At 60.0% G+C, this 13,532-nt stretch overlaps 1 long non-coding RNA gene across 1 annotated transcript; it reads left to right on the forward strand.

The window, feature by feature from the left end:
• Positions 1–6,736: 6,736 nt before the first annotated feature.
• Positions 6,737–10,059, forward strand: LOC124248905 (uncharacterized). The gene is made up of 3 exons (XR_006891173.1): positions 6,737–6,840; positions 7,772–8,105; positions 9,614–10,059. It is a non-coding gene; the product is annotated as an uncharacterized LOC124248905 (long non-coding RNA).
• Positions 10,060–13,532: the final 3,473 nt, after the last annotated feature.

A 13,532-nucleotide genomic window follows, 5' to 3' on the forward strand; every position in this document is an offset into this window, starting at 1 on the left:
GAGGCGGCCGATTGGCGGGAGCCTGCGAGGGCTTCGTCTTGCTCAGGGAGGGGCGGCAGCAGACATGAGAGAAGGCACGTCCTGATGCTGAGGTCTGAGCGGCTGGATGCAGCCAGGCCTGGTACTGCTTTGTGGGTGAGCAGCGCAGGCCAACTCCAGGGCTCACAGCCGGGAAGGGGCGGAGCGCGGATTTGAACCCAGGCCGGCTGGCGCCAGCGGTGGCCTGAACCTCGGGGCTCCACCGAGCCCTCTGGTGTCAGTCCCCGCCTCGCCTGGAATCCTCGCACGCAGCCTCGACTCTGAGCTCAGCTATTTCTAACCTCCCCGAGGGAGAGTGTTTCCTGCCTCTGGCAGAAAAGTCAGGGGACAAATGAGAGCCCTGTGGTCTGGCCCCAAGCTCAGTTTGGGCACGCTCGGGCCAGAGGAGGACTCGTTCCTTCTTTCCTTCTTCCTTTCTTCCTTTCTCTTTCTTCTTTCTTTCTCTCTCTCTCCCTTCCTCTGCCCCCCCCCATCAGAAATAAAGCATCCCTTACTCCAGCCCCCTCACACATGGCTTCTGCTCTCACCTCCGCCTGGATGGCCCCCCTCTCCGCCCCGCTCCAGGCCTAGTCGGCTGCATTAGGGCCCCAGTGCAGCGACCACAGTGACACTTACTAGAGTGAGACCCCAGGGCCCTGCGTGGACAGACGTGTTTGCACATCGGGGGCGGGGCCGGTGGAGATTCCGAGGCAGGTGACCCGTGGGACGCTGCGTGAGGATGTCCTTTTAGGGCCTTGAAGACCAAGGTGACAAGCTGTGCCTTTTGTCGGGAGGGAGGTGGGGGCTGGGGTGCTGGACCCCTCTGCCTAGAAGGGACCGTGAATGGGGCTTTGGAGGAGGGGGTATTTGGTTCCACCTCAACTAGTTTTTCAAGCTGGGCAGGTGCCATCACTTCTCTGAGGCTTGGTTTACTCATCTGAGAAAAGGAGATTAAAAAGAAAAAGACTCAATATGTGTTGAGCTGTTAGTGTATACCAGGCTCTGTGCTCAGCACTTTACGTGGAGAAATGTGTGACATCCTCACAAGCCATTAGATGGGTACTGCTATGATTGTTAGTTTTTCAGAAAATAAAACTGAGGCTCAGAGTGGTCAAGTTATCTGCCCAAGGTCACACAGCTGGCAGGTGACAGAACTGAGACTTGAAGCCAGGCAACTGGCCGCCAACCCTCTGCCCTTCCTAGTACTGTTGAAAGTTTTAGCTTTGCTTGTTTTATTCACTGCTGTGCCCCCAGTGCCTGGTACATGGCAGGTCTTAATAAATATTTGTTGAATGAATAAAGGGAGTGATCGCCCATGGAAGGGAGTGGACTCAGTTAATGGGTGCTCTGTAACTGCTCGTTCTCCCTAAATGGGGGGACGGTAAAGCCGGTGTTGATCCTCGGGGCAGAGCCTGGGGCCTCTCTCCACGTTGCCAGCAGGGATGGTAACAGTCCTGCCACTTAGCGGCGTCACAATCGTTACATGAGGTGACGCGGGACACACCCAGCACCGCAGTGCCCGCTCCACGGTTTGATCGCCTTCCAGGCTCTCCCACACCCTGGCTTTCTGCTGGGACCCTGTCTCCCTCACAGGCCAAACAGGGCTGTGCCTGGTGCCAGGCACACGGAGGTGCTCAGGGGAGGCGGAGAGAGACGGGAGTGCTTGCTGGGCGTCCGGCTTTGCAAACCCTCATCCTCTGATCCACTTTGCCCCACAGCCAACACCAGAGAGGGGCCCAGGGGCTGGCCCAGAACACACACCCCCAGAGATGTTTGTTGAATGACTGCACGACATGCGGAGCTGGCTGCGTTGGCAGTGTCTGGCAGGAGCCCCGCCCACCGCCCACTGTCTGCCAGCTCAGAGCCGAGCCCGGGCTTCCACATCTGCTGGCGCTGCCAGGAGTGAACGGGCCTCAGGGGAGGCGGTTCCCGGCTGTGGAGCCCGGGACTTGCGGGAAGCCTGCCCAGGGAGGGAGTTCTCCGGGAGGCTAAGCCGGGCTGAGTAACTCCTTGCTGGGCCCCTGTCCAGCGGCGGCGGCGGCGGGCGTGGACCGTGGGCGCACCGCTCAGAGCTGAGCCCAGAGCTCTGCCAGCTGCGGCTCTTGGGCCCCAGGCTCGGGCCCAGCATGAGGGGTGGCGTCCAGGAGGTGCCACTATCGGCTTGGATGGGTCACCTCACCTCTCTCAGCCTCAGTTTCCCCTTTGGCACCGTGGGAGGGCAGCCGTCCCCGCCTGATGAGGCTGCTCTGAGATTCAGAGGGGTCGTCCTGTGAAGCTGAGGTGGTTGCATTACCCTACGGGGGGCGGGAGCTGCCCGGGGGTGTGGACGGGCGGCCTCGGAGGCAACAGGCCGGAGGGCCTTGGCTGAGTCACTTCCCACTGCAAGTCCCAGCTTCCCCCGGTGGCCCAAGCCTGAGGCAGAGCAGGAAGGTTCTCAGAGGCAGGAACTTCTGAACCACAAGTGAGAAAACAATGACAACCATAGTAATAAGGCCTGTAGCAAGGGAAGAAGTAGACGTCACGTGTTCATTGGTTCATTCCTTCAGCTGTTATGTGTTAGCTCCAGCATTCATTCAACAAACATTACTGGACGCATTTGATGCCAGGCTAAGATTGCCAGATTTAGCAAAAACAAAAACACGGTCAACAATAAAAACTCAGGCTACTCAGTGAAATTTGAATTTCAGATAAACAACATACGAATTTTGAGTGTAAGTAGGTCCCGTGTACTACGTATCCCTGTAAGTGTGTCTGTGGGACCCTCTGGCAGGCCCCAGGGAGGCGTTTTGCTCCCACTGCTCCGTTTCTTCCTCACGCAGCCCTGTGAGCGAGAATTCTCACCCACGTTTACCCAGGAGGCAGCCGAGGCCCAGAGAAGTGCATCCACCTGCCCAGGGTCACTCAGGCTGCCGTCCTGACGGGGGCTGGGCCTCGAGGGCCAGGTGTGGCCCTTGGCGGAGCCCCACTGACGCGGTCGCTCCCTCAGCCCCTGCTCACTTCCTGGATGGCAGTTTCGGGAGCACGGAGCCAGCTTGGCTGCGGCCTGGCACTTTCCCCGGCCCAGTCCTTGCCTGCTGGGGGAAGTCCCTGTGGGTCACCGGGGCTGGAGGCTGTCACAGCCAGGACGGGGCTGGAGAGCTGGGTGGGCAGAACCCCCAAAACATGTGGGCTGAGGGGGCGTGCAGAGGGAGCGAGCCAGATGGGGCTGAGGTCACCACCCTTGTCACCAAGCAGGGGCTTCCTGCTCCCGGGTGAGGCCTGCACCAGGAGGGCCCTGGAGTCACCCGTCTCCCCACCTGTGCGCCCTGGCGAAGTCTTGGCCTCTCTCTGGGCTGAGCCCCTCCTGTCTACAGAGAGGCCTCCATTCATTCACTCACTGCACGTTCACTCCTTCATTGCGTTGTGCTTTGCTCCCACAGACATTTCTCGAGCTCCTCCTCGGTGCGGGCGCTGCTCTAGGCGTGGGGCATGGGGGTGAGGCCAGAAAACGATGCAGGCAGAAGCCTTGCCCTCATGGAGCTAATGGTTTCCCAGGGGAGACAGTGCTAGACACACAAAGAAGATCATTTTGAATGGGAAAGGCACCAGGATGGAAATAAAGCCGGGGAGGTGACAGAGCGTGACTGCGGGTGGGCCCTTTGAGACAGGGCAGTCCAGGAGGGCATCCCTGAGGAGGCGACATTTGAGAAGAGGCCCAAATGGTGAGAAGCAGCTGGTCTGGGTAGATAAGGGGAAAGTGCTCCTGGCAAAGTGAACAGCAAGGGCAAAGGCCCTGGGGACATGAGCAAAAGCAGCCTGGGTGCTTGTGAGAGAAGGTATTGCTAGAAAGCAGCGACCAAGGGGGAGCCTGAGGGGCCACGGGGTGAGGGGGGATCCCACGGGGCTGTGCAGGTCACAGTTAGCAATCCTCTTGGCTCCTCCCTTGTTTTGTTCAGACTTCTGCTCCCTGAGTCGCTTCCTCCAAGGAGCCTCCCATGATGACCCTCACTCGGCCTCTGTGCTATTTTTCACATAACAGTCATCACTGCGTGCGTCACAGCCCCTCTTTGTTGGGTGTGTGGGTATGTCTTGTCTTTCTTTCTCCACAATCACAATGTCAGCGGGCGCAGTTACCTAGAGTTACCTATTGGCTGCCACATGGCATGGAAAGAGTGGCCACGAGGTCCCGAGCCTGGACGCCGTGGGTGGGAGGCGGGGAAATGGGTCCGCGGACCGTGGCCTGGAGTTCTGACTCCATTTCAGCCTTGCAGGCGGCTCTGGGCTCCGCCTCTCCCCCTGCTCCACGCGCGACGGTCACAGTGACGCTGGCTCTCCGGGTCCTCGCGGGCCGCCGGGCCCCTGCGCACGGCTGCTTTTATCGTGGTAAATCACACGTAAATTCACTGTCTCAGAGGGGGCCGTCCGGCGGCGTTCAGTGCATTCGCCGTGCCGTGCGACCTTCACCACCACCGAGGTCCAGGCCGTTCCCGTCACTCCAGGAGGAAGCTCTGTGCCATTGAACCGTCCTGCCGTCCGCCCCCTCTGGCCTCTGGAGCCCACGGCCTCCTGTCCGCGCCCTTCCCAGGAGCGGAGTCAGACGCGGCCTCCGGCTGCCTTCGCTCGGATGGCCACGCGGCCACGTGTGGCATGACCTCCTTCCTTTTACGGATGTCGTATGGATGTGCCACATGTCGGTCCCTGCAGCCCTGATGGATGTCGGTGTCTGCTTTTTGGCTGTCATGAGCGGTGTTGCTGTGGACGTTTGAGCTTGGGTTGTCGTTGGAACGTCTGTTTTCAGTTCTGGACCTTCACCTAGGAGACGTGCCGGCTCGTGTGGTGACAAGGACCTGCCTTCCAAGCGCTTCCCCGTGTCCCTGACCTTGGGGACTTCTCACACCCGGCAAATGAGGGATCTGCATCGCCCCCTTTCTGCAGATGAAGAAACTGAGGCTCAGGGAGTGGAATCCGTGAGCCAAGGTCACACTGGTCAGAAGCGATGGTGTCGGGTCCATTGGGTTCCAAACCGCCTTGAACCCAAGCTGAAACGGGAGAGGAGGCCAGGGCTGTTTTTGGTCCAGGTGCAGCGGGAGCTGAGGAAAGAAGTGAAGGCCGGCGCTGCTCCCTCAGGCTCCAGTCCCCCTTGCTCCTTCCTGGCTGTGTGACTTTGGGCGAGTTGGTTCACCTCTCTGGGCCCCCGTTCCCCATTACATGGTGCTAAGGAGAGACACCCCCTCAAATGGTGGTTATAGGGTGAGATGGGAGGCCCGCCCCGCCGCTATCTTATGAATGCTGTTACCGTGACTTTCCCAACAAGGGGGAGACATTTCTCCAGCCCTGAGGTCCCACGCTCTTGGTTCAGGTTAAGCTGGGGGGTCTCCTCCCCAGATCTCCTCTCCAGACCCCAGGGCTGGGAGGGCTGGGCAGCCCCGGTGTGGAGGCAGCGTCTACCTCGGAGTCCCGTGTCCACGCTGGCACTGAACATCTCGGGTGGGAGACAGTGCAGTTTTCCAGAAGTGCCTGGACACCGCCTCCTCAGAGAGAAAGTGGGCTGGGTCCACGGGTTCCCCAGAACCACACTGCATTCGGAGCCAGAAATGACAGCTGCGGCTGTGGGCGGCCTGCGGAGAACGAAACCTCCCTGGTCACGTAACTTCTAGCAGGGGAACGGGCCACGGAGGAGCCTCGAGCGCTCAGCGCGGGCTCTGGCATGGTGGCCCCCAAGCCCCGCTGCTCAGCTCGGCACAGACTCGGGCTTCCCACGTGGAAAGCCGCTGGAACATTCCTGAGTGCTTGCTGTGCGAACTGACTCATTCAACAGGCAAGACATCCCCGGAAGGGCTTACAAGCCCCACTGCACAGAGAGGGAAACTGAGGCCCAGAGAGGTGAAGACACTTGCCCAGGATTGAACAGCTACGCGGTGGCTGAGCTGGGGTTTGCACCCAGATGGCCAGGATCTGGACGGAGCCCGTACTCTGAACCACCAGGAGCCTCCCTCAGGGAACGCCGGGAAAATGTCCTTTCGTGTCCTGCAAAATTAAGTGACTGTGTCCGGCTGAGGTCACTGGCTGATGGGCAGGAGGTTGCTCACGGAGGAAATGGGGAGGGGGGCACCCCAGGAAGCGCCCTGTGTCCCATTTGCTGGGTATTTTCCTTCCCAGATTCTTGGTCATGTTGTTCCTCCGTGAGGGCCTGTGGGTTGGGGAGTTAGTGAGAGAAGGGAGACCCCAGCTCCAGGATCCAAGGCCGGTCCAGGGTCCCCCACCTGGGAGGTGCCTGGGGAAGCGTGCGGTCTGTCTACACTGGCGAAGGCTCAGCTCCACCCAGCCTGCTGCTCTAGACTCGCCCACAGGGCACCCCCACTGCCAGCACTGCATCCCCAGGGTGCCAGTTCTGCTGCGTGACCTGGGCAAGTGTAACAGCCTCTCTGAACCTCAGTTTCCTGCCCTGGAAAGTGGGGACAACCCCTGCAGGCAGTTGGGAGGGTTACGCTGTGGGGCCGCTGCTCTTTTTCCCGCGGCTGCTGCCAGTAAGAATCCACGTGGAGGGTTGGCCCTGCCCAGGGAGGGGAGGACACCCTGGCCAGGCCTGAGTTGGACGGCAGGTAGGAGGCCCCACAGTCGGCCAAAGCTGGCTCCCGGCTGGCCGCCCGGACGGACGTGGGGGGAGGGAGGCCCTCGGCAGCCAGACTCCTGAGTCACAGTTTCCCGTTGTGCCAGGGCCAGGCGGGAAAGGCGAGAGGTGGGTGGAGGCAGGGGGGGGGGGGGGGGCGGGGCTGGGGGAGTGGGCAGAGAGCTGAGATCCCAGAGGGACAGACAGAAAACCGTCTGCCAGGAGCAGGTCAGGTATGAAGGGAATCCTGGGGGGTCAGGGGCTCCTTGCCCCTGCTGGGTTACAGACAGCAAACTCAAGCCCCCAAATTTCTCAGTCCCTTCCCTCCCGCCCCCACATACGCACACACTACACTCAGCTTCCTGACTTCTTTTGTTTCTTGAGTGTGTTGATCAGATTCCAGCCTCAGGGCCTTTGCACGGGCTATTTCCTCTGCCTCAAACACTTGAAGGGACTGGCTCTTTCTCAGTCTCAGGCTTCAGCTTGCATGTTGCCTCCTCGGAGAGGCTCTCCCTGACCACCTGAGCTTTAAAGTGTGCTCTTCCCACCCACCCCCCAATCACTCGAGCTCGTCCACTCATTCCTTTATCTGCCCAGAATATGCTGACTGCCTCCTGTGGGCCAGGCCTGACTCTGGGCATGTGGGATAGAACAGTGAACAGAGCAGAGCACCTCCCTGCCCTCTTGGAGCTGCCATTCTCCCAAGGGAGACAGACAGACAGACAGGCACCAGTGACTATACAGTACAATGTGCTGAGGAGGGTCGGGGGAGAGTCAAGCCCGGGTGGGGGAATCAGGATGCCGGTGGGGAGGAGTCTGCATGTTGCGGGGGGAAGGTGCCTCTCAGGAAGTGACGCCAGGGAAAGATTTGAAGGGAGTAGGGGAGGGGGCCATGTGAGCATCTGGGGAAAGAGGTTCAGGTAGAGAGAAGAGCAGGTGCAAAGGCCCTGAGGCAGGAATATGGCTGGCATAATCAAGGAGCAGCAAGGAGGCCAGTGTGGCTGGAGCAGAGTGTGTGAAGTGGGATGAGGTCAGCGAGGGAGCGGGGTGGCAGACCAAGCAGACCATGGTGAGAATTTGGCTTTTGTCCTGAGTGAGGTGGGAGCACCTGACGGGTCCTGAGCAGAGGGACAACAGAGGTGGTGAGACGTAGTCCGCTTCCAGGTAGACTTCAGGGGGAGAACGGACCGTGTCGCGATGGATCGGGGCGAGGGCTGGGGAGAGGCGGGCGCCAGGATAGCATTCACATTGGAACCAGGACCTCCTGACCCTCCCGGCAGACAGCAGCATCCCCGCCTCCCCCTGCCTGACCGGAGGCCGAGCCCTGGACCAGGACACGCCCTCCCCCCCCCCCCCCCGCCCCCACAAGTGCACTGGTGCTTCCAAGGTCAGGCCCAAATCTGTGCCGGGCAGGGGGCAGCTTCCCGCCACTGAGCCTCCCCCACGCCGGCTGCCTGGGGGGACCCTAGTCTTCCCTCCTGCCCGTTTGAACCTGCAGGTGAGCCGGGGCCGTGGTCAGTCCGGGAGGGGCTGGGGGGTGGGGGGGAGCCGGGCCTTTTCAGAGCCACGTGGCCGGGGCGGGCCGGCTGGGGCTGAGGGGGGAACGTGAAGCAGCAGCCGCCAGTGGGGGGAGCAGCAGCCTGTGGGCAGCCCGGCCCCCACTCCCACGTAGACCGAGTGTCTCATCCCTCTGGCCGTGGTCTCCCACCCCAGCAGCATCGGGCCCCTGGGATCCTGTCCAGAGCCGTGGCCAGTGACTCAGCAGGAATCACCCCAGACAGGAGCCAGGCCCCGGTGCCCAGACCAGAAACCACCCCTGACCCGGCGGCTGCACAGGAACAGGGGCCCAGCAGGCGGAAGAGCCCTCCCACCAGCTGGCGGAGGGGAGGCGGCCTGGGAAGGCCCCCAGCCAGATGTCCCGAAGGCGTTGCTGGGACGGGGTCGAGTTTTAGGAGGGAGTTCTCGCTGCTCCCACAGTTCCGTTGGGGCCTTGAGGGTCAGCCTGGCTTTGCTGGGTTGCACTGGGCTGTCATAGTGCATCCTGTCCATTCCATCTTCCTGCTTCTGTCCTTGTGTGTGTTCCCGTCTCTTCTAGGGCCTTCCATTCCTTTCTATTTGTGTTTATTTATTCTTCTCTTTTTTTTTTTTGATGAGGAAGATTGGCCCTGAGCTAACACCTGCGCCAATCTTCCTCTGTTTTATGTGGGATGCTGCCACAGCATGGCTTGATGGGCGGTGCTAGGTCCGTGCCTGGGATCTGAACCTGTGAACCCTGGGCCACCAAAGTGGAGTGCACGAACTTAACTGCTATGCCACCAGGCCAGCCCTATTTATTTATTCATTTAACAGATATTTATTAAGTACCTACTATGTGCCAGGCAGTGTTCTAGGTGCTGGAGCTGCACCTTTGAATAAAGCAAGGTCCTGGCCCTGGGAGTTCACAGGGAGAGTAGCAACAAACAAAACTCTGCAGTGGCGAGAGAGCGTGGAGAGCTGAGCTGCAGGGCAGATCACGGAGGGAGCTGAACGGGGAGGGAGTGGGGTCAGGAATGGCTTCACTGAGAAGGTGACATTGAGCAGAGACCTGAAGGAGGTGAGGGAGGGAGCCATGCAGTTATCTGAGCGTCAGGAAGAGCATTTCAGGCAAAGGGAACAGCAGTGCAAAGGTCCTGAGGCAGGAATATGCCTGGTGTGTTCAAGGAATAGCCAGGAGGCCAGTGTGGCTGGAGCAGATAAGTGAGAGGACAGTAGGAAAGATGGGGTGGGAGGACAAGTCTGCATTTTGAACCATTTAAGGATTTCCGAGAATATTTTTACCTTTCCATCAGATTTAGCATTGAACCCGACCACCTGAGATGGATATTCTAGTCCGAATCTTCACTGTTTAGGGCCTGATCTGGCCAAATGGTCTTCCACTGCCTTCCGGACCTGGGCCAGATGCAAGGGAGCCTGGGACGGTTCATTCATTCCCTCGTTCCTTCATTCGTGTATTCATTCGTTCCCCAGCACTTACTGAGCTGGAGCAGTGAGGAGCGAGACAGACACGGTCTCTGCCCACGGGGAGCGCAGATGTCCAACAGCGAAAGCCGGACAGAGGGTCCCAGCCAGCGAGCCCGCGGCCCGGGTGACCAAGCCAGGAACCCTGGCTGCTCTCGGGGAGGACACGGCTGCAGGCCGGCACTAATGCTGAGGGCCGCCCTTTGCTGAGCCGTTAGTGGGATTAACTCGTTCGTCCTCAGAACAGCTGCTACGGTCCCCATTTCACAGACAGGGAAACCGAGGCACGGGGAAGCAGAGGGCAGGATGCACAGAGCTGGCTTTGTCCTGCGTGGCTGGCTCTGGCCCTGCCCTCTCAGCGCGTCCCACCCGGGCTGGTTGTCAGGTGTGGAAAGAGGGTCTTATGGTCCAGTGTATCCTGCTGTTAGGTGTGGAAAAAAAGTTTAACTGATAAATTGTAGTGTCGCCTGCTGGAGGGGCGGAGGGCAAGCAAGGAGGTGCGTGAGCAGACGGCGGGCTGGGCCCCGACCCAGGAGGGCCTTGTGGGGCATCAGGACTCCTGGGGGAGAAATGGGGGACAGAGACCCCACGGTGCTGGTGGGAGCATGGGCTGGCTGAACGGAGGGGATGCGTGAGTGTGTGTCTGTGTGTGACGTTGTGTGTCCCTGTGTGTCCATCTGTGCATCTGCGCGTGTGTCTGACTTGGGGCTGTTTGTGCTCCCGTATATGTAGGCGCCCGTGGGTGCGTGGCGTGTGTGTGTGTTGTGTCTGGGATTCCGTGTGGGTGTATGCGTGCAGGTCCAGGTGTGTCCTGTGTCTGCTTTATCGTCAGGTGTCTGCACGCACGTGTTGAGTGTTGTGTGTCTGCTGTGTGTCTGCAGGTTGTGTGCACATGAGTGTGGTGTGGGAGTCTGTTCCTGTGATTGTCGCTTGGTCTGTGACAAGCGTCTGGGCTCCCGTGGGTGCCGGGTGTGGACAGGCCCCTCCCTGCAGACACACCCAGACCAGCACCAACACCCCCATCGCAGCAGCCGGGTCTGGGGGGCGTGAGTGACCCCAGGGCGGGGGTGCAGGCCCGGCCGCAAGCCCACTCCACATCGTGCGGCCCCAGCGCAGCAGAGGCGGCGTCAGCGCAGAACGGGGTTGGGGCTCAGCCCGCCAGCCCTTCCTCGGCCTCGCAGGCTCCGGGCGTCAGAGTGGGGGGACTGTGGACGGTCCCAGGAGTGGGGGGTATTTGAGCAACAGGGTGCCGGAGGGAGCTTTGGCCTCCTTGGGCCCCAGGTGGACCTGGTTCGTGCACACGCACAGTGGGGTCAACTGCATGCACCTAGCTCACGCCAGAGCACAGGAGGAGACGGCGTGCTCGCGTGTGTGCACAGATGACACACACGTGTGTGGAAGGACAGCTGCTCAAGGGACGTGTGGGCACAGGCAGACACGTGTGTGTAGGGACACAGATGCGTGTGCAGGGACAGATGCATAGACACACGAGTGCACAGCTAGATATTGTGTACACGTACGGACACACGCGATTGTCCTCCGCAGGCTCCAGAACACCCCCGAGCACATGTGCCCCACTGCACACAGACACACACGCGCGTGTGCAGGGCCGAGTCCACCACCCGCACAGGCACACGGGGCCTTGGGGAGCCCTGAGGACGACGTGTGCCGCACACTCACTATCAGCCGTCAAATGGGAAGAGCGGTAATTATACCGAGAGCAACATTCTGTGAGAGTGTGTGTGTGTGTGTGTGTGTGTGTGTGTGTGTGTGGAGTCAGCACGAGCCCAGGAGCCAGGAGGCCTGGCTCTGAATCCGCATGCTGGGGGCCCTGGGCCGTGTGCCGCCCCTCTCTGTGCCCGTCCCCTCATCCCTGAGGACGGGAGGGGCGAACACATGCCGAGACTTGGCTTTACCTCGGATAGTCAGTGACTCTTACCCGTCTGGCACCAGCCTAGGCCCATTTCACAGATGAGAAAACTGGGCCCAGAGGAGGTGAGGCCCTGGTCCACGACCACACAGCCAGGAAACGGCAGGTCCAAGATTCGAGGCCCCTGGGAGTCCTCAGTGCCCACAAACACACGCATGTCTGCCAAGTGTGCATGCTGGCCTCACAGGTCCGCTTGCGCGACGCCCAGGGCTATGCACACACTCACATGCGGGGCCCTGGGAAGGCCAGAGGGCACGTTCCCGCCTGGCCAGGCCTCCAGGGGCTGCTTTTGGGAGCTCAGACCCTTCTTCCCCCGAGCCCTGCCTTAAATGCCACCATTTGTCCTTCTTTCCCCTGCTTTAAGTGAGGGTCAGACGACGCCAGTGCTGACAGACGCTAGTCAGATACTGAAATGAGCAAACGGTGGGGCAGTAGGGATTGGTGGGGACTGTGGGGCGTGGGCTCTGTCGTCGTGCGGGAAAGCGAGCCCACTGCCCTGGAAGAACGGAAAGTCCAGATTTTAATGGAAATCCGTGGGCAAGGAAGTCCAGTTGTTCCAACCCTGAGGGGCCAACATAACTCCTCTGTCCCCCTGCGGGTCTGGGTGGGTCTGAGGGCCTGCAGCTTGTGTTCTCTGCCTATTGGCTGCAGCCAGAGGCTGGGAGCTTGCTGTGCGCCCCAGAGAAGTCCCGGGCCTCTCTGTGTTCAGTTTCCCCAGCCCAGGCTGGGCAGAGGACACAGAGGGTGGAGAGCTGGTTCTGCCCGGCGGGGAGAGCCGGCCGGGACGGGTGGAGCTGGCCGGCCTGCAGAAGCCATTCCTCCCGCCCGCCTCCACCCGGCCGTCTCCTGGCGTCTGCCGGGCCCTTAATGGAGAAAACATCCTGCCAGCGCCTCAGCCCCCTCCGTCCCCAGTCGGGCGCCAGCGCCAGACGAGTGGCTCTGGGCCCCAGTGGGTGGAAGGGCCAGTGTCAGCGTCAACCTAGAGCCCCAGAGCGAAGCCGGTCCCCTCAGCCCAGGGTCATTCTGGAGGGCTTCTTGGAGGAGGGGGAGGTCTGGAAGCAGCTCTGCAGCTGCTGGCCTGGAAGTCAGGACACCTGGACTCAAACTAGACCCCCACAAGGGGAGTGACCATGTCATCTCCATTACTGTGTGTCCCCAACTCCCAGATCGGAGCCTGGTGCACAGTAGGCACTCCATAAATTTTTGTAAAATGGAAGAATAGAAAACAATACCCTTAGAGAGCATTTTCCATGTGCTAAGAACTGTGAACAAACCCATGAGGTAGGTGTTATTATTATCTCCCATTTTAAATATGAGGAAACAGGCACAGAAAAGTTAAGTAATTCGCCCAAGGTCACACAGCAAGCAACTGACAACCCAGGGTTCAAACCCAGGACTGTCTGCCAAGCTTGGGGCACATCACTTCTTTTTTTTTTTTTAAGATTTTATTTTTCCTTTTTCTCCCCAAAGTGCCCCCCAGTACACAGTTGTGTATTTTTGGTTGTGAGTCCTTCTAGTTGTGGCATGTGGGATGCCGCCTCAGCATGGCCTGATGAGCGGTGCCATGTCCGCGCCCAGCATTCGAACTGGCATAACCCTGGGCCGCTGAAGCGGAGTGCACGAACTTAACCACTCGGCCACGGGGCCAGCCCCACATCACTTCTTGATGGTTCAGCATCTGTTGCTCCCACGGGGCCTCGAGGCCACAAGAGCAGAGCTTGTCTGTTTTGACACCTCCTCACCTATTTTGGCCTGGCATACAGTAGGTGCCCAATAAGTTTGTGGAATAAATTACAAAGGCCCTGTCTCTGAGTCTTCAGACAAGCGCTGCCCTCTGAGCCCTGGTTTCCTCATCTGTGCAACGGGCACACTCTCAGTATCAGCCTCACGGGTCGTTGTGACAGGGAAATGAATGCAGCGGGTGGTGAGCGGCATCGTGACTGAGTAGACAAAGTTCCAGAGTCGGCCAGAGCTGGCCTCAATTCCAAGCTGCCCATT

This window comes from Equus quagga, chromosome 12 (assembly GCF_021613505.1).
Source record: "Equus quagga isolate Etosha38 chromosome 12, UCLA_HA_Equagga_1.0, whole genome shotgun sequence".
Classification (NCBI taxonomy): domain Eukaryota; kingdom Metazoa; phylum Chordata; class Mammalia; order Perissodactyla; family Equidae; genus Equus; species Equus quagga.